The sequence below is a fragment of the Cherax quadricarinatus genome, chromosome 30 (genome assembly GCF_038502225.1).
Source record: "Cherax quadricarinatus isolate ZL_2023a chromosome 30, ASM3850222v1, whole genome shotgun sequence".
Classification (NCBI taxonomy): Eukaryota; Metazoa; Arthropoda; class Malacostraca; order Decapoda; family Parastacidae; genus Cherax; species Cherax quadricarinatus.
Window position 1 is genome coordinate 36,470,955 of NC_091321.1, and position 22,759 is coordinate 36,493,713.

A 22,759-nucleotide genomic window follows, 5' to 3' on the forward strand; every position below is an offset into this window, starting at 1 on the left:
TTCTTATGAAGGACCTTTGTGAGCCTTGATCAAATAATGTTAGCACATTGGTTTTGTGTAATTTATTAGATAACTCAACTCGAGCTATCGGGAGAGCAGTTGCTTTAAACTTATCTCTCACATTTAATGCTGTTGCTTGTTGACTTCCTGATTCTGTGGAAGTCTTCTGCTGTTCAGCAAAAGTATTTGGGCATAATGCTGTATGATGCATACCCTTGCATTTAAAACACTTCTTCAGTGAGCATTTACCTCCCTTGTGTTCACCTAAACACTTGATGCACCTTTTCAGCTGATGAACACGTTGTTTACGTGCCTCCATTGATGTGTATTGAATACAATACTGTGCCCAATGTGTTCCATCACAAAGTACACATTTTGGAGTACGTTTATGTATGACAGTCTGTTTACTGTCTGTTGTATTCACAGCTTGATAAATGCCTATATGGGATTTCCAATGCTGTGGTTTAGTGGGAGTAGGTATACTCTTTTTATACTGAGTTGAAGGTTTATTATCCACTGGATTTGTGGATTTTTCGTCTTGTCTCGTTGCTTGCATGCATGAAACTATTGTTTGTAAACCACTGCTAATTTCTTCACAAGTGAAATAGCGTTTATTGAACATAATATTTAATCGTTCAATAGTTTGTGGTGACAGCTTATCCTGTACAATACCACTGATAAACCAATCACATTGCCTTAGGTCATATTTAGCATCTAGAGATCTGAGACTATTGTCTAATATGATTCTAAATGCCTGTAAGTCTGAATAACAATGTTTGGGTGGCTTCAAGCTTGATATTAAGACTGCATGTCTAACTCTAGCCTTGTCATCATCAAAGTAATTGTCTGCTAAGACACGTAAGGCTATTTGATAATTGCCTTTAACCACCGGAAATGACTTAATCAGTTCATAGGGTTCTCCCTTCACAAGACATTTAAGATAATTGAACTTAGCAATCTCATCTATGTCAGTTCGTGAATTTACTATGGATTGAAAACCACTAATGAATTCTTCATAATTATGACCTTGGAAAATAGGTAATGACAATGTAGGTAAGCTTGGTAATGGGACACTTGTTGTTACAGGTGTAACAGGTGTTTGACCACTAGTAGTAGGTCTCTGTGACAGAGTTTTACGGCAGATAGCCTGTACTCCTGTCCACCTTAATTGTTGATCACTAAAAGTATCCAAAACATTTTTAATTTCATCCTCAGATGGATCTGATTCAAGAAATTTATTTTCATAATGTGTATAGTCTGAATTAATTATTTTCATACGTTGTGTAAATAATTCAAACTTGACCTCGAGATCATCAAAATCTATGTTTGTATCTTGAGTTAATCCTATACAGACTGAAATTAGATTTTCTAATTGTGTAATCTTAGTCTGTAAAGACTGAAACTGAGTTTTCAAACAAGCCATTTTAATGGTATACTGAAAATTCTAGCACCACACTTAGAGTGTTTAAAAAACACTGTACTGCTATAGACAGCTGAGTTTTTGTTATGCTTAACTCAGCAATAATCGAGTCAGACACTACTTGTGGAAAATTTTTGATTTTCCGAAGCTATAGTGCCTAATAGGTGTTTAATGTGTCGATATGAATCAAAAATGTATTTGACAATAGGGTAGAACCAAGAGTTCCCTTTGCGCATGCGCGGATGTGCGGGGGTATAGGGACTCTTGGGCCATGGGGAGGCGGGAGTTTTTTTGAATGTGGTGAGGAGGCTGGGAAAGCATGGAACCACGAAATTGGCATTCACGGCGGCCTAAGGATTAATATAGGCCTCATTTCATAATAGGAAGTGTCGTAACTGTTCCTGGTGAAGAGTGAGGGAACGTGATTTACGGGACCACCGTAAAAGGGTGGTAAAATTAGTGAATAATGGTTTGACGGGGTGTGACTGGTGCACGGCCATGGTGTGTGTCCAGGGGAAATACCCGTGTGTTAATCTTTGCTCATCGGCCTCAGATCTTAATGGAGTGATCTCTAATGTGTATAATAATTATGAGACATTAAATCGTCTTGTGAATTGTAATGTAATTAATGATAATAACGCTAAGTTAAGATAATGCGTGAAGTGAAATAAATCGCCTTGCTCCGAGTGAACACGCTAGACCTCGTTGTTCCCGTCCAAGGAAAGTGAAGTGCATTGAGTCACGACTTCTAAACCGGGACAAACCGACGGATACCTCGTCCTGATGGAATGAGAACCGTGTCGGTGTAGCAGAACATCGAAATGAGATGGTGAATGGAGGAAATAAGGAGTATCAATCACCCACAGTTAAGTAACCCTTCTAGTTATAGCAGACTGATACTGGCCAGTTAGGTATGTTGTAATTGGATAGGTTATGAGTGATCCAGCTACATCAAGTGACCACCAGAGAATATCTGGTAAGTGGAGAGATTATGTACAAGTGGTTTTCCTTGATGGATATATCCATGTGTAACCTACCCTCCCCCTTCATTCAGTTACACTAATATAATCTATACAGTCCACAATTAATTAGTAGCACTGTACTTGTGGGTGCTATCCAATCCATACTGGTCTCGGATAGATATGGATAAGATTGTGAGGTCGAAGGAACCACTTGCCGCGACCAGGGGTGGTTAAGTTTTCTCACATGTCTACACGGGGTGACTATGGTAAACAATATGGTTGTCTCCCGATGAGTTTACTGGTATGTATATAATGTTGAGGTACATACAGGTAAGCACCCTATAAAATTTTCCATACTACTGACCCACTAAGCTTAACCTCAGGGTCAATGACCATGAAGGGTACACCGTACATGTGGCTGGTGTTTATGGCTTAGAGTTTGCTGTGTCAGCCTGACCACGATGATTAATCGTAAATAACGATATTATACACTTCATTCACTATACACTATAAATGTCACTGTATAACTGTAAATCACACGTGAATATTACTTACACATATATAAATTTCACTGTTAATATATATTTGAAAGCTTACACTTTATATATAAGTTCCTTTAATATAACAGGTAGATCTATAAGAAACAAACTTTAACACAATCTTGTCTCTTAATTTCTGTCTATAAACATTATAAACACTATGTGTATATATACACTCAGACAAACAACATCACTTGGTGTTGTTGTCTTAATCAGCAATTTCTCCAGATTGGAGCAGTGGGTGCAGGATGTGGGTGAGTCACCCAGCTCCCATTTTCTTTGGGTGTCCGCTGGGTGAGCGCCCGTTTTCTTTTGAGTGAACGCTGGGTGAGCGCCCGTTTTCTTTTGGCTGCCCATTCTCTGTGATTGAGTCTGGAGGGACTCATTTATACTGATTTATATTGCAAAACGCTAGTTTTACAGCTTTTTTCGAAGGACCTTGGCTCATAGGTTATTTGTACACTGTAGTACAACATATTTGGACCACAGTGTGGTCTTTATCCGGTTCGAGCACGACCAAATTCTGTTAAAGATATTGGCCTTACCAGCTATGTTTATATAAATATAGGAAACACTTAGCTGATAAATGACAGCAAATCGTCTACACAGCCGCCCCTGAAGACGAGGTCTAGAAGCTGTCGAAACCATCTCAACATGGGCTGTTAAGAGATACAATTTGTAAGTATAAATTACCCCTAGGGGGTGTTATGTCAGCATATTTCATTCGATGATGGCTGACAAAATACCTACTTGTCTGGACTCAAAAGTCCACACCTTACTGCCGATTATAGGTTGATTACAAACTCCTTGTGACTCAAGAATTGCGCAATCCCCCGATCTACAAGAAATTCGTAACATACCTTGCTCTTTGTAACGTGAGCTATGGTGTTCTCAACACCTTCGACAGGTATTGGTGACTTGATAGAAGCTGAAATGTCCTTGGATGTCCACGTCTTCCATTGTCTAGCTAGGAAACGCACACTGGTACACTATGTTCCACAAGATTTGTCTTTATTGTTCACAATGTATCACAAGAGAAGCTGATCACACTTCTCTTAAGTGTTTATTGTGTTTGAGACACTTGTTCACACTAACGCACAGATCAGTATCCTGGCGTCAGTGTCACTCTCCCTAGAGTCAAAGATAGTCTGGCGTCGCCACACTGCCCCAAGCCGTCACTCCCTAGCACAAAAAAATATGCTGACCTAGTACCTTGCATCCTTGTCACCTCCTCGATGAAGCAAAGCAGAATGTTTGTTTCTTGCTGTCTTAAGCATAGACAACAATGTACACTATCTTTACTATGGTAATAAAGTGGGAGCAGGATTTTCCTTAATTGTCCTGCTAAGTAAGAGATGTACTGTCTCTTATAAAAATACACTTTGCAACACCGCTGCAAGGAGCAGAGGTCACTTGACTATGTGGCATAGCATCTGTGATCAATTACTCACTCTAGCAGTAAACAAGACACTCGCCCCTTTTGAGAGGGCTTGGCCCCTCAGGGCTGAAAGGAGCTGAAGGGGCTGAAAGGGCTGAAGGGGGCTGATACCCCCCTCCTGGAGAAAATTTCTCCACAGCTAGCATGGCCGTGACGAACTCTAGCTCAATTCCCCTCAAAGCCATAAACATGACTCACGAAATCGTAATGACACAATTGCAAACAAACCATACCACAGGTGGGGATAGAACCCACGATCAGAGTCTCAAAACTCCAGATTGTCGTGTTAGCCACTGGACCAGCTAGCCACAATAAGATTCATCCAACTAGGTATACTTCTACACCATAGGAAGGTTAGCATAGGCACCACTGTGACCACAAATGCAATTTTTTACAGACGAATCTCCCCGTCTGTGGTACGGTTTGTTTGCAATTGTGTCATTACGATTTCGTGAGTCGTGTTTCATTAGGTTTAGTTAGGACAATATTCTTGATTTTTTCAGTTTGTGGGTGCCCAGGATCTGGGAGAGTGTTTACCAGGTCTTTTTTATATCTCCTCTTGTGTCAGTGAATCTGCTGGAGTAGTACAGTTGTTTGGCTTTTTTTATTTCTTCGGTGAGAACTGATGAATAGTGTTTAAGAATATCTTTGTGTGTTAAGCCCTGTCTATATTCCTTTTCATATTGGTGTTTCTTATCAATGGATTTCAGAATGCTGCTGGTTAGCCATGGGCAACCGAGCCGTTTATTCGTGATCTGTTTCGTTTTTTTGGAAAATTAAATTTACCTGGATGTAACTCATAAGATACATACCAGTAAATGGTAACAAAGGCAATTATCATTTATCAAAGTTACATAGACAAGTAGGAATTTTGGGACACCTAGGTCTCAAAAAATGTCCCTCTTTGATACCTACAACAGTCATACCCACAAGTTACTCTAGACCTATATTAATTGCAAATGAAATATACATCACCAGGAATTCTGGTAAACATTGATATAAATTGTGGACTGTGTATTAAAATTAATAAATGATTACATATACACATTTATATAACAGAAGGAGAATTTATAATCATTACACTCACCAATTTGTCTGGAGATTACTGTGTATCATACTCAAAAACCTGCCTAATTATATAGAGAAAACTGGCCAGAATCTCAACATAAATAGACTGCTTATCTGAGGTTCCTGGAGCTGTCCTGTCCATCTGCTTAATGCTCACATTATGCAGGACTGCACATCCAACAATTTCGGCTCCTATTTGAGAGGTTTTAAGCCCAATATAACCCCTAGAGTGGAGAAAATTATGCACATTACATTAGTGTGCTTGTATCACATTCAAAAACAATGGCATCTCTGGTTCCAACAGCACTTCTCCCCATTGCTGGTTCCATTTTTCATTTACAAATTAATTTTTATTAAATACAATGTATTACACTAATTTTCATAAAAAATACACTAGATTTTTTTGGAAAATGCATTATTTTCCACACTGTGGCCTGCCGGAGTTCGTTGCTAAACAACTCAAATTACTCCTTCCTTTAGGAGATGGCTTGAGTTGCTGTTCTCCTAGTAGGTCTTACTACAATTTGATCTTCCTGCATCACTTGGTCAGCGTTATCTTCAATTTGATCTTCCTGCATCACTTGGTCAGCGTTATCTTCAATTTCATCTTCCTGCTTCACTTGGTCAGCGCTATCTTCAATATCACTTGTGTCACTTTCGATTAGATTTTCATTTACATTTGATTGAATACCATTTAATTCCAAGGGAATCAACGTAACTTTCCTGGCCACGACAAAACACTTTGACATTCTGGACAACACCTTGTGCATCTGGATACAATGTCAATACTTTGCCCAGAGGCCACAATGTTCGATGTTGTTCAGCATCAATTAACACAATGTCACCTGGTTGAATGTTCTGTTGATTTACTGCCTCTGTCGCACCGTAAAAGTGTTCACGTAGTATAAGAAGATATTCCTTACGCCACACATTAGACCAATGATCAATTACTTTATTTAACATTTTAAATTTATCACACAACACTTCCACATAATTGTAATCTTCATCACTTTCTTCAGGATTATTTCTATAGACAGGGGCAGCTTCCAATTTCCTTCCACATATTAGGTGAGGTGTTAATACATCTGCATCAGGTGTATCACTCATGTACGAGAGAGGCCTATTATTTATCCGATTTTCCGCCTCCACTAACACTGCATGGAAATCTTCCAAATTAATTTTTTTCCAGTGTAGTACTTTACAGACACACCTCTTCACTGTGCCTATTAGTCTTTCATACAGCCCCCCCCCCCTGCCAAGGGGCTCTAGGAGTAATAAATTTCCATGTACACCCTCGTTGGGTTAACAGACATTGAACATCGTTACTATTATGTAATTCTAACAAGTGTTGAGCACCTGCTACAAAATTTGTTGCATTATCCGAAATCATCAATCTCGGACAGGATCTCCTAGCTGCAAATTTTCGAAACAGCTGTATAAACTGTTCTGCAGACAAGTCCTGAGCCACTTCTAAATGAACTGCCCTAGTAGGATTACAAGTGAACAAGCATTAATACACTTTCAGTGGAACACCATCTGAAGTACCTGTTAAAATTATTGGAGCACTATAGTCTACACCTATTACATCAAATGGTTTCACTAATTGTACACGCTCCTTTAGCAATGGTGGAGGACCTGGGTACATATAGGATCTGGCATCCACACGGCGACATATTACACAAGATTTAATAACCCTTTTTACACTTTGTCGTCCTTGTGGAATCCAGAAAGTTTCCCTAATACAATTTAAGGTATCTTGTACCCCACCATGCATTACATTTTTTATGGGCATTTAGAACAATTAAATTTGTTAGATGATGAGTTTTAGGCAGTAAGATAGGGTGTTTAGCATAATCACCCAATTCAGCATTTTGTAACCTACCTCTGCACCTAATTACATTGCTCTCTAAATTCAGCCCCAATTTCTCTATTATGAAACCTTTCAAAATTTTTCGAGATATTCATCTTGTTTAGTAATTTAAACACCAACTTTGTTACATTGATTAGTTTGGGTAAAGAAGAATACCTGTTTATATCAGTGGCTAAGGAAGGACAAACTATCGGAGCGGTGGTCACAGTAATTTCAACAGGAGCAATATATGCCTTTTATACAGGCCAATTAGCTTTATTTACCAACCAGCTCTGTCATCGGACCATGATACAGCATTTACAAATTTAGCATAAGGTAAACCTTGAGACAAGAAATCAGCTGGATTCTCCTCACCAGGTATATGATTAAATATTAACATATGTTGACCCAAACTATTATACTTCTCTTGCATCTGATTAATTTTAGCGACACTGTTTTGCATGTACACAATTTTACTGTTTCTATTACGAATCCATTGTAAGGATACCTCATAATCAGACCAAATTACAGTGTCGCTAATATTTATCTCATGCAACTTATTTCTTATATAATTAGATAATTTGACACCTACATAAATGGCTGTTAATTCCAGCTGAGGTAAGGTATGTGATTTAATTGGAGACACTTTAGCCTTAGACATAACAAGAGAAATGACACTATTACATTGAAGGTAAGCAACTGCTCCATACGCCAATTTTGAAGTATCACGAAAAATGTTGAGTATATTTTTCCTATCTGGATTGGCCACCTGGCGTGGGAACTCCAACATTGGATTTTTTTCATAATCACCAATTAATTCATCCCACCTGTTAATGAATTCCTCAGTCAGTGTTTCATCCCAAGCACATTTAAGTTTCCATGCCTCTTGTATTAATAATTTCCCTCTTGTAGTAAGGGGTGACACTAAACCTAATGGATCAAAACATTTGGAAACTTCTGCAAGCAAAACTCTCTTAGTTAATTTATTGGGCATACTGTAATTATTAGGTTTTAACATTAACAAATCTCTCTTAGTATCCAAAGTTAATCCCAATACATTACTATATTTTGGCACTTCATCTCCAGGGTAATCTTTACTTATTTTGTTCTTTAATTGGGACGAATTACTATTCCATTCCCACAGAGGCATATTTGCATTTTGCATTATTTTATTAGCCTCTCCATAAGTCATTAACAGTTCCTCTTCAGTTGACGTCACACCCAGGAAATTATCCACATAAAATTGTTTGCTCATTACTTTACTCAATGGACTTCTGTACATTTAAGGTGTGCATTTATCATCGCTTGAAGTAGGAACAGACTGGATTTAGCACCAAATAATATGCTTCTAAAGCAAAAGGTTTTCAGAGGGCTAAGTGGGTTACTAGGATTCTCAGGCCGTAAGAAGCAGGTACAATCCTGGTCAGCCTCTTGTAAACCCACTCTTAGGAAAGCTTTACTTATGTCAGCCATAAAGGCATAATTCTTCGCCCTGAAATTTAATAAGATATCTCCTAATTTTTCCGTCAAGGACAGACCTGTCATCAAACAGTCATTTAAACTAGGTACATTTTTGTTACTCCTGGCACTACAATTAAACACAATCCTCAGAGGAGTGGTCTTAGAAACCTTCTTTACTCCGTGATGTGGCAAACAGTGACCATAAATTTTGGCTTGCTCAGGAGGTACCTCTTCTATAAATTTATTAATTAATTATTTAGTAATTATGTCATTATAGGCAGTCAACAATTCTGGTGTCTTACTCAGTTTGCAGAGCTGAGCCTTTAATTGTTCATATGCCATTCCGTAATTAGTGGGCAATTCTGGATGGTTCAGTCTCCACGGAAGTCGTACCCAGTATTGTCCAGATTCAAATTTTACATCTCTCAGGTACTGTTCCTAAGTAAAATAATCATCTGGACTTTCTTCATTTACATTTATTCCTATGCTGCCTAATTCTCACAATTTATGCACTGGCTCAACACCATCCTCTATGGAAGAATTATACTGGGGTACTATTTGAAGAGTAAGACTCACAGTTATGGTATTTGTAGTTTCCTCTAGTCATGCATTATTATTACGAGGAATCCTACCATACATTACACGGCCTCCTGCAGTCTTTAAAAGGGTGACACCACATTTCTTTACCGTACCCTTAACAAAGGAGGCATAATAGTCACTACCTATCAAAATATTTATTGGGCCTACAGAATCATCATTTACACCAGAAGGTGCTAAATTTACATTATGTGAAAGTCTTTCGTTGGCTTTACTAAGCCCTATTGTAGATATTTTCTCTGGAAGTCTATCTACAATTACTGCATTAACACGACTTTGTCATTTCCCAACCTGACAGTTACTTAAATAGTGTCATACAATTGAGCACTTTTATCTGAGAGAAAACCAGATAATTTTAGAGTTGTAGGATCTCCCATCTGTACTTCCATACCATCACAACATTTATGTTTTATGAACGTACGCTGGGATCCCTGGTCTAATAATGCAGTTACATTTTTTTATTTATGCCTTTTATCATAAATTTTTACTTGTAACACAGGTAAGGCTACTTCAGCAAAACCATCATTATTAACATTAGCAGCAATTTTTACATTAGCCACTGTTGTGTCAGGATTGTCAACATTATCATTATTATCAACATTATCATATAGACCCTTACACATGATTATATGGTGTCTTCCTTTGTGACATTGATAACAGTTGTTTAATTTGGCATGACAATCCTTTACATAGTGATACCCAGACATCTGATACATCTGTCAAGTTCTCCCAATCTTTCAACTTCATCATTCCATGAATTGTATGCATTGCAATTCTTAGAACAATGAGTACCCTAGCAGAAAAGACAATCTCTCTCTTCTTTGACTGGTTTCTTATTAACTGGGCTACTCTTAGAAGGGTACTTATTCTTCTTACCTAGTGGAGAATCATTATTTCTGATTCCTGCTGCTTGATATGTACCTATGCAACTCTTATTAGTAGATGGATTGTGATTATTAACATTGGGATAATTTTTTTCCTTGTGAAACTTGACAGATACCTCAGAGTTATTATGTGTTGCATCTTTAAAATGAGTTGGTTGGCTGGTCTGCAACTGAACAATTAATTCTTGTAGACCTAGTGTTATTTCCTCAAGACCAAAATAACCTTTGTGATACTTGTTTGAGATCCGTTCAATTGTTTTACAGCTTAATTTATTCTGTACGATGGCACTCAATAACCAGTCTGATTCCTTCAGATTATATTTATTACTTAAAGTTTTGAGAGTACTTTCCAGTTTAACTCTAAACTGCTGTAAACCTTTGTAAGTGTGATCTGGAGATTTTAAATTAACAATGATATTCACTAGATTCAACCTACTTTGTTCTATATTACCATAAGTGACCTTCAACAAGTCAACTGCTTCTTTGTAAGAATCATCTGCATTGGGAAAGGCTTGTATGAGTATGTGAGCATCTCCTCTTGTCTGTTCTTTGAGGTAAAATAATTTAGTTACACAGGCTAGGTCACTCCTATCATGCACAGCTGCTTTAAAAATTGACCAAAACTCCTCCCAATTTTCTCCAGGATTAAATACAGGTAAACACAATTCTGGGAGTTTTGGCAAAGACATCTTATTTGTTGGAGCAGATTGATTAACTGCCTGGTTTACACATTTTAATTTATTCAAGGCCTGACGTATGCAAGAAAGAATCTTTTCCTCTAATTCATAATACTGGTGAATCATAAGATTTACTTCAGTCTCATCTACACAGTTTACTAACAAATCTCCTTCATATTTGTTGTAATATAATTTGTATGAATCATATCTATTCCCTAAAGCATCTAAATACAATTTTAAACCATCAGTAATCAGAGTTTCTTGATTCATTAATTCCAGACATCTATTATATGCCTTTGTTACATGACCCTTTCTAGCCTGCAATGATGTTTTTTTTTTTGCTCTAAATTCCATGTGTTTGTCTTCTACACTAATTTCCTCATTTTCACCCATGGTGCAATATATTAAATTCAACTTAATTAATAACACTGATTATGTACTTAATTATGCACTTCACAAAGGTAAATATTACAACTTACCTTTGAATAAATCCTAACTACTTGAGCTTAGCAATTACATGTAAGGAAATTATAAAATAAACTTTAAATTTACATTAATAATTTTAGCTACACTTGAGCTTAGCAATTACACATGTAAGGAAATTATAATATAAATTTTAAATGCATTAATATAAATCTTAACCAGACTTCGCTTATCCTTGGCAGACTTGGCTTAGCAAAATTAATATTATACAAATATACTAATATGAATCTTTGCCAGGATTTGGCTTAGCAAAATTAATATTATGCACACTAATATAAATCCTAGCCAGGCTTTGGCTTAGCAAATTTAGTATTGTAATAATTATAATTAAGTATTGCAATAATTATAATTAAGTAAATTTGTGGATCTAACATCCACCACCTTCTCTCATTTCACTTATAATTATTAAATAATTAATTCACTAATTAATGACTTCACTAATTACATCCAGTTCGATCAAGGACCAACGGGCAACTAATTTGGAAAATTAAATTTACCTGGATGTAACTCATAAGATACATACCAGTAAATAGTAACATAGACAATTATTATTTATCAAAGTTACATAGATAAGTAGGAATTTTGGGACACCTAGGTCTCAAAAAATATCCCTCTTCTATACCTACAACTGTCATATCCACAAGTTGCTCTGGATCTATATTAATTGCAAATGAAATATACATCACCAGGAATTCTGGTAAACATTGATATAAATTTGTGGACTGTATATTAAAATTAATAAATGATTAGATATACACATTTATATAACAGAAGGAGAATTTATAGTCATAACACTCACCAATTTGTCTGGAGATTACTGTGTATCATACTCAAAAACTTGCCTAAATATATAGAGAAAACTGGCCAGAATCTCAACATAAATAGACTGCTTATCTGAGGTACCTGGAGCTGTCCTGTCCATCTGCTTAATGCTCACATTATGCAGGACTGAACATCCAACAATTTCGGCTCTTATTTGAGAGGTTTTAAGTCCAATATAACCCCTAGAGTGGCGAAAATTATGCACATTACATTAGCGTGCTTGTATCACATTCAAAAACAATGGCGTGTCTGGTTCCAACAACGCTTCTCCCCGTCGCTGGTTCCATTTTTCATTTACAAATTAATTTTTATTAAATACAATATTATTATTATTATCACACTGGCCGATTCCCACCAAGGCAGGGTGGCCCGAAAAAGAAAAACTTTCACCATCATTCACTCCATCACTGTCTTGCCAGAAGGGTGCTTTACACTACAGGTTTTAAACTGCAACATTAACACCCCTCCTTCAGAGTGCAGGCACTGTACTTCCCATCTCCAGGACTCAAGTCCGGCCTGCCGGTTTCCCTGAACCCCTTCATAAATGTTACTTTGCTCACACTCCAACAGCATGTCAAGTATTAAAAACCATTTGTCCCCATTCACTCCTATCAAACACGGTCACGCATGCCTGCTGGAAGTCAAAGCCCCTCGCACACAAAACCTTTTTTACCCCCTCCCTCCAACCTTTCCTAGGCCAACCCCTACCCCGCCTTCCTTCCACTACAGACTGAAGTCACTCTGTTTCGCTCCATTCTCTCTACATGTCCGAACCACCTCAACAACCCTTCCTCAGCCCTCTGTACAACAGTATTGGTAATCCTGCACCTCCTACTAACTTCCAAACTACAAATTCTCTGCATCATATTCACACCACACATTGCCCTCAGACATGACATCTCCACTGCCTCCAGCCTTCTCCTCACTGCAACATTCATCACCCATGCTTCACACCCATACAAGAGCGTTGGTAAAACTATACTCTCATACATTACCCTCTTTGCCTCCAAGGACAAAGTTCTTTGTCTCCACAGACTCCTAAGTGCACCAATCACCCTTTTCCCCTCATCAATTCTATGATTCACCTCATCTTTCATAGACCCATCCACTGACACGTCCACTCCCAAATAAATAACAAAAAGGCACAATACCGTGACTGGAACGATACACAAATAACCCGCACATAAAAGACAGAAGCTTACGACGACGTTTCGGTCCGACTTGGACCATTGACAAAGTCACACTAACTGAGGAGGAGCAGGACGGCTATACATAGGCAGGAAGAGGTGGAGGTAGTAGTAGTGGTAGTAGTAGTAGTAGTAGTAGTACAAGAATTGTTAGGTAAGACACATATGCAACAGTTAGGTATCTTTATTATGAAACGTTTCGCCTACACAGTAGGCTTCTTCAGTCGAGTACAGAAAAGTTGATAGAAGCAGAAGATACTTGAAGACGATGTAATCAGTCAATCACCCTTAAAGTTTTGAGGTGGTCAGTCTCTCAGTCTGGAGAAGAGCATTGTTCCATAGTATGAAACAATATGGAGAAGAAGTGACAGGATGGAGCTTTTTTTTTTATAGCGCCAAGAGGTGAGACGTAGGCCACTAGGAGAGGTAAGAACTCAGATGTTGAGAAGTCAGGTCCCTCTCAAATCCAGCCCCTCTCACTAGTGGAAGTTTTCGAAGTTGATTGCAGGTCTGTACCAAGATACCCTTGTGTTGCAGTGTCTGACAGATTGAACATTAAAATGGTATAAAATACCGACAGGTTGTTAGGTAAGACACATATGCAACAGTTAGGTATCTTTATTATGAAACGTTTCGCCTACACAGTAGGCTTCTTCAGTCGAGTACAGAAAAGTTGATAGAAGCAGAAGATACTTGAAGACGATGTAATCAGTCCATCACCCGTAAAGTTTTGAGGTGGTCAGTCCCTCAGTCTGGAGAAGAGCATTGTTCCATAGTATGAAACAATATGGAGAAGAAGTGACAGGATGGAGCTTTTTTTTATAGCGCCAAGAGATGAGACGTAGGCCACTAGGAGAGGTAAGAACTCAGATGTTGAGAAGTCAGGTCCCTCTCAAATCCAGCCCCTCTCACTAGTGGAAGTTGTCGAAGTTGATTGCAGGTCTGTACCAAGATACCCTTGTGTTGCAGTGTCTGACAGATTGAACATTAAAATGGTATAAAATACCGACAGGTTGTTAGGTAAGACACATATGCAACAGTTAGGTATCTTTATTATGAAACGTTTCGCCTACACAGTAGGCTTCTTCAGTCGAGTACAGAAAAGTTGATAGAAGCAGAAGATACTTGAAGACGATGTAATCAGTCCATCACCCTTAAAGTTTTGAGGTGGTCAGTCCCTCAGTCTGGAGAAGAGCATTGTTCCATAGTATGAAACAATATGGAGAAGAAGTGACAGGATGGAGCTTTTTTTATAGCGCCAAGAGGTGAGACGTAGGCCACTAGGAGAGGTAAGAACTCAGATGTTGAGAAGTCAGGTCCCTCTCAAATCCAGCCCCTCTCACTAGTGGAAGTTGTCGAAGTTGATTGCAGGTCTGTACCAAGATACCCTTGTGTTGCAGTGTCTGACAGATTGAACATTAAAATGGTATAAAATACCGACAGGTTGTTAGGTAAGACACATATGCAACAGTTAGGTATCTTATGAAACGTTTCGCCTATGTGTCTTACCTAACAACCTGTCGGTATTTTATACCATTTTAATGTTCAATCTGTCAGACACTGCAACACAAGGGTATCTTGGTACAGACCTGCAATCAACTTCGACAACTTCCACTAGTGAGAGGGGCTGGATTTGAGAGGGACCTGACTTCTCAACATCTGAGTTCTTACCTCTCCTAGTGGCCTACGTCTCACCTCTTGGCGCTATAAAAAAAAAGCTCCATCCTGTCACTTCTTCTCCATATTGTTTCATACTATTGAACAATGCTCTTCTCCAGACTGAGGGACTGACCACCTCAAAACTTTAAGGGTGATGGACTGATTACATCGTCTTCAAGTATCTTCTGCTTCTATCAACTTTTCTGTACTCGACTGAAGAAGCCTACTGTGTAGGCGAAACGTTTCATAATAAAGATACCTAACTGTTGCATATGTGTCTTACCTAACAACCTGTCGGTATTTTATACCATTTTAATGTTCAATCTGTCAGACACTGCAACACAAGGGTATCTTGGTACAGACCTGCAATCAACTTCGACAACTTCCACTAGTGAGAGGGGCTGGATTTGAGAGGGACCTGACTTCTCAACATCTGAGTTCTTACCTCTCCTAGTGGCCTACGTCTCACCTCTTGGCGCTATAAAAAAAAGCTCCATCCTGTCACTTCTTCTCCATATTGTTTCATACTATGGAACAATGCTCTTCTCCAGACTGAGGGACTGACCACCTCAAAACTTTAAGGGTGATGGACTGATTACATCGTCTTCAAGTATCTTCTGCTTCTATCAACTTTTCTGTACTCGACTGAAGAAGCCTACTGTGTAGGCGAAACGTTTCATAATAAAGATACCTAACTGTTGCATATGTGTCTTACCTAACAACCTGTCGGTATTTTATACCATTTTAATGTTCAATCTGTCAGACACTGCAACACAAGGGTATCTTGGTACAGACCTGCAATCAACTTCGACAACTTCCACTAGTGAGAGGGGCTGGATTTGAGAGGGACCTGACTTCTCAACATCTGAGTTCTTACCTCTCCTAGTGGCCTACGTCTCACCTCTTGGCGCTATAAAAAAAAAAGCTCCATCCTGTCACTTCTTCTCCATATTGTTTCATACTATGGAACAATGCTCTTCTCCAGACTGAGGGACTGACCACCTCAAAACTTTAAGGGTGATGGACTGATTACATCGTCTTCAAGTATCTTCTGCTTCTATCAACTTTTCTGTACTCGACTGAAGAAGCCTACTGTGTAGGCGAAACGTTTCATAATAAAGATACCTAACTGTTGCATATGTGTCTTACCTAACAACCTGTCGGTATTTTATACCATTTTAATGTTCAGTACAAGAATTGTATATAATACCGACAGGATGAAATGACACATGCACAACACCCGGGCATCCCCACCGTAGACGTTTCGCCATCCAGCCAGCCACTGGATGGCGAAACGTCCACAACAAAGACAACCAGACGCCGCACATGTGTCTAATTTCATCAGTAGATGTAGTAGAAGAAGAAGAGGTAGTAGTAGTGGTAGTGGTAGAATTGTCTTCCCTACTTCCAACTCGAACAGTGTCCGTTTAGTTGAATCCTCTCTTATACACAACTTTCCTTGTATGAACCTTAGTCCTGGCTTCGTCTCTGTAGATGCCTTCCTCTCCCACTACATTGTAAAATGCTCCAAACTTCAGAACACCCGTGACTTAACCTGAATCCTCATTTTTTCTTCTTCTTCTTCTTTTTCTTCTTCCTCTTCCCCTTTCCTCTCTCCTTTTCTCCTCTGGGTTGTCTTTCTCTCTCCTGTCTCGTGTTTCTGTTCCTTCTTTATTTTATTTCACCACTTCCCCTTTCACGCATCTCGGTGCGCTTGCTCTCCCTCTTTGGGTTTCTAGCTCTCTTGCAGTGCTCCCCTTCCTTTGTATTTGACTGGCTCGTCTTCCTTATTTCCCACTTCTACCACTACCACTACTACTACCTCTTCTTCTTCTACTACATCTACTGATGAAATTAGACACATGTGCGGCGTCTGGTTGTCTTTGTTGTGGACGTTTCGCCATCCAGTGGCTGGCTGGATGGCGAAACGTCTACGGTGGGGATGCCCGGGTGTTGTGCATGTGTCATTTCATCCTGTCGGTATTATATACAATTCTTGTACTACTACTACCACTACTACTACCACTACTACTACCTCCACCTCTTCCTGCCTATATATAGCCGTCCTGCTCCTCCTCTGTTAGTGTGACTTTGTCAATGGTCCAAGTCGGACCGAAACGTCGTCGTAAGCTTCTGTCTTTTATGTGCGGGTTATTTGTGACTCCCAAATATCTGAATACATTCACCTCCTCCATACTCTCTCCCTCCAATCTGATATCCAATCTTTCATCACCTAATCTTTTTGTTATCCTCATAACCTTACTCTTTCCTGTATTCACTTTTAATTTTCTTCTTTTGCACACCCTACCAAATTCATCCTCCAATCTCTGCAACTTTTCTTCAGAATCTCCCAAGAGCACAGTGTCATCAGCAAAGAGCAACTGTGACAACTCCCACTTTATGTGTGATTCTTTATCTTTTCACTCCACGCCTCTTGCCAAGACCCTCTCATTTACTTCTCTTACAACCCCATCTTTAAATATATTAAACAACCACGGTGACATCACACATCCTTGTCTAAGGCCTACTTTTACTGGGAAATAATTTCCCTCTTTCCTACATACTCTAACTTGAGCCTCACTATCCTCGTAAAAACTCTTCACTGCTTTCAGTAACCTACCTCCTACACCATACACCTGCAACATCTGCCATATTGCCCCCCTATCCACCCTGTCATACGCCTTTTCCAAATCCATAAATGCCACAAAGACCTCTTTAGCCTTATCTAAATACTGTTCACTTATATGTTTCACTGTAAACACCTGGTCCACACACCCCCTACCTTTCCTAAAGCCTCCTTGTTCATCTGCTATCCTATTCTCCGTCTTACTCTTAATGCTTTCAATAATAACTCTACCATACACTTTACCAGGTATACTCAACAGACTTATCCCCCTATAATTTTTGCACTCTCTTTAGTCCCCTTTGCCTTTATGCAAAGGAACTATGCATACTCTCTGCCAATCCCTAAGTACCTTACCCTCTTCCATACATTTATTAAATAATTGCACCAACCACTCCAAAACTATATCCCCACCTGCTTTTAACATTTCTATCTTTATCCCATCAATCCCGGCTGCCTTACCCCCTTTCATTTTACCTACTGCCTCACGAACTTCTCCCACACTCACAACTGGCTCTTCCTCACTCCTACATGATGTTATTCCTCCTTGCCCTATTCACGAAATCACAGCTTCATCAACATTTAACAATTCCTCAAAATATTCCCTCCATCTTCCCAATATCTCTAACTCTCCATTTAATAACTCTCCTCTCCTATTTTTAACTGACAAATCCATTTGTTCTCTAGGCTTCCTTAGCTTGTTAATCTCACTCCAAAACTTTTTCTTATTTTCAACAAAATTTGTTGATAACATCTCACCCACTCTCTCATTTGCTCTCTTTTTACATTGCTTCACCACTCTCTTAACCTCTCTCTTTTTCTCCACATACTCTTCCCTCCTTACATCACTTCTACTTTGTAAAAACTTCTCATATGCTAACTTTTTCTCTCTTACTACTCTCTTTACTTCATCATTCCACCAATCGCTCCTCTTCCCACCTGCATCCACTTTCCTGTAACCACAAACTTCTGCTGAACACTCTAACACTACATTTTTAAACCTACCCCATACCTCTTCGACCCAATTTCCTATGCTCTCATTAGCCCATCTATCCATATATTACACAAATTTTCATAAAAAATACGCTGGATTTTTTTGGAAAATACATTATTTTCCACAGTTTTAATAGGACAATGTTTGAAGATTGAGACACTTATGCAGCATATGGGAATCTTTATTCAGGAAACGTTTCGCCACACAGTGGCTTCATCAGTCCAATACAAAGAGGAAGACGTAAGGAGAGGAGGAGTATGAGGTAATCAGTCCCTCAGCCTGGAGTCGATGTGTTCAGTCCATCAATCTTGTAGAATGTACAGCATAGGGCCGTAGACGTGGCTTATATACTGTATACTTACATACGCCTTCCTCTTTGTATTGGACTAATAAAGCCACTGTGTGGCGAAACGTTTCCTGAATAAAGATTCCCATATGCTGCATAAGTGTCTCAATCTTCAACTTGTCGGTTTTTCAAACCATTCATCACAACTGTCAGACACTGCAGCATCATGGGATCTTGTTACAAAGAATTCTTCAACACTTGTTCAACCTTTGGACAAAGACCTACTTCGACTAGTGGATGGTACCACTATGACCCCGCCTCCGCCTGCTTCACCTCACCTCACTACAGTATATAAACCACGTCTACGGCCCTATGCTGTACATTCTACAAGATTGATGGACTGAACACATCGACTCCAGGCTGAGGGACTGATTACCTCATACTCCTCCTCTCCTTACGTCTTCCTCTTTGTATTGGACTGATGAAGCCACTGTGTGGCGAAACGTTTCCTGAATAAAGATTCCCATATGCTGCATATATGTCTCAATCTTCAACTTGTCGGTTTTTCAAACCAATCATCACAAAGGACAATGTTTGTTGTATAGTCTAAATAATTTGTTAAGAAAAATGTCTATCCAATCGTCAATACCATTGGCCTTGGAGAATTCTGTAGGTCAGTCAACAGTCTAGCTCTGCTGTGAAATTCCTTATTGAGGCCTCGTCATGGAGTCTAAATGAAACTTTGTTGTATTCCAATGGCGGCTTACTATGTCAGCAGAATTCCTGAGTCTCGTGATGCCGGGGAATATGTTTCATAATGACGCTCCCCTCAAGGAAGGTTCCTTGACGCTGGTGAGGGGCTCTTGATCTAGGGAATTGGATCTGTGCTCCGGTTCATTGAATTAAGCCTGAATACTTTCCATCCCCTCCCCTACGTGAGCTGTATAATCCTACAGGCTTACTACTTCCCCATGATTATAATTATAATAGTTCATATGACGCTAATATTAATACGACGGATTATTTATCTATCACAATTGATCTAACTTAACATAATAAATAATGTAAATAACATAGAAACATGATTTATACTCTAGAATGAATAAAATAGCCCATAATATGACGAATTTTGGCGGTCAGACACAGGATAAAACAATTATCGCCCTGACTATTTCTTCCCATTTTTGCTCTTCTGAGATCCTGCTATGAGAGAAAACGGAGTGTTTGTGAAGGTAACTGCACTAGATCACTAGTTTCATACGGAAACACAGAAAGAAAAGCGATTTTTGTCGAAAAAAAAAAAATCCTGAGTCGCGAGGTATTGCCGCGTTTTCGCTGAATATCTCGGAAGTAAGTTATTGACATATTTCACAAATTTAATTAAATGAAATGATTCTCACGGTGCCCTGTGGCTTGATCTCTGAAGCTCTCGCTTCACACTGCAAGGGTCTGCGTTCGATTCCCTGCGAGGAAAGTGGGCGTATTTTTTTACACAGGTTATGTTCACCCATCAGTAAAATGGGTACCTAGGAGTTAGTCGACTGGTGTGGGTCGCATCTTGGGACAAGTGCCTAATTTGCGTGAAATGCTCTGCATAACAAAGTATGTCAGTGATGTCAACTAGGCCTGTATACCGTGCACATGTACTTGTAGTAAATGAAGATATTATTATCATATTATTGTTATTGAATATTAATTACCTGTGTGAACCTCATTAGATACATACCAGTAATTTGTAACAAAGACAATTATTTCATACTAATTGCTACTGAGGTATGTAGGAATTTTGAGACACAATAGGTCGCCAGGAGAATATCTCCCTTCGATACCCACTAACTTCATATACCCCACAAGTTACTCTGGACATATATTAACTTCAAATTTAATAAACACAACCAGTAATTCTGGTAATAATATTTACATAAATTATGTGGACTGTATGTTAAATTGACATAAATAAGAAATACATATACATATTTATACATCATATGAGAAAAATTTATGTTACCAACACCCACCAAATTTGTCTGGAGATTACTTGGTGCAGCTAGGTCACCCACAACCCCTGCCTAGATATGAGGAAAATACTGACCAGAATTTCAACATATAATGCAGTACAATTTCTTTGTGACTGAAGTCACTCATATGGATGACTTCAATCACAAAGATATCAACATGGGCCATTCTGGCCACTTCACCCAGTGTGTCAACCATCGCTCTGTTACCCTCATCGTATTCTTGTCTTGGCCTCCTGTTATTCTGTGGTGGGTTGTACATCAATGCAATTGCTACTTTGGGACCTCCCTACTGAAGTGTTCCTATTATGTAGTCTTTTGTTTCTCCTCTGTCTCATCTCTCCAACTCCTAAAAATCCCATTGGTTTTTGATGAGCAGTGCCACTGTTTGTGTATGTGCTGGGGGGGGGGGAGGGAGGGGGACTACGATCGAAAACACCATTTATGATAAAATTCATAGCAAACAAATGAAAAGACATAAACAATCGGGCCTTCGGTTAACTGAGACGATTTTTGATGATAAGCCAGTGACGGCACTGCTGATGTCCCACTGTAACCCAGCCAGTGACGGCACTGCTGATGTCCCACTGTAACCCAGCCAGTGACGGCACTGCTGATGTCCCACTGTAACCCAGCCAGTGACGGCACTGCTGATGTCCCACTGTAACCCAGCCAGTGACGGCACTGCTGATGTCCCACTGTAACCCAGCCAGTGACGGCACTGCTGATGTCCCACTGTAACCCAGCCAGTGACGGCACTGCTGATGTCCCACTGTAACTCCACCAGTGACGGCACTGCTGATGTCCCACTGTAACCCCGCCAGTGACGGCACTGCTGATGTCCCACTGTAACCCAGCCAGTGACGGCACTGCTGATGTCCCACTGTAACCCAGCCAGTGACGGCACTGCTGATGTCCCACTGTAACCCAGCCAGTGACGGCACTGCTGATGTCCCACTGTAACCCCGCCAGTGACGGCACTGCTGATGTCCCAATGTAACCATGTCAGTGACGGCACTGCTGATGTCCCACTGTAACCCCGCCAGTGACGGCACTGCTGATGTCCCACTGTAACCCAGCCAGTGACGGCACTGCTGATGTCCCACTGTAACCCCGCCAGTGACGGCACTGCTGATGTCCCACTGTAACCCAGCCAGTGACGGCACTGCTGATGTCCCACTGTAACCCAGCCAGTGACGGCACTGCTGATGTCCCACTGTAACCCCGCCAGTGACGGAACTGCTGATGTCCCACTGTAACCCAGCCAGTGACGGCACTGCTGATGTCCCACTGTAACCCCGCCAGTGACGGCACTGCTGATGTCCCTCTGTAACCCAGCCAGTGACGGCACTGCTGATGTCCCACTGTAACCCAGCCAGTGACGGCACTGCTGATGTCCTACTGTAACCCCGCCAGTGACGGCACTGCTGATGTCCCACTGTAACCCCGCCAGTGACGGCACTGCTGATGTCCCTCTGTAACCCAGCCAGTAACGGCACTGCTGATGTCCACTGTAACCCAGCCAGTAACGGCACTGCTGATGTCCCACTGTAACCCAGCCAGTGACGGCACTGCTGATGTCCCACTGTAACCCCGCCAGTGACGGCACTGCTGATGTCCCACTGTAACCCCGCCAGTGACGGCACTGCTGATGTCCCACTGTAACCCCGCCAGTGACGGCACTGCTGATGTCCCACTGTAACCCAGCCAGTGACGGCACTGCTGATGTCCCACTGTAACCCAGCCAGTGACGGCACTACTGATGTCCCACTGTAACCCCGCCAGTGACGGCACT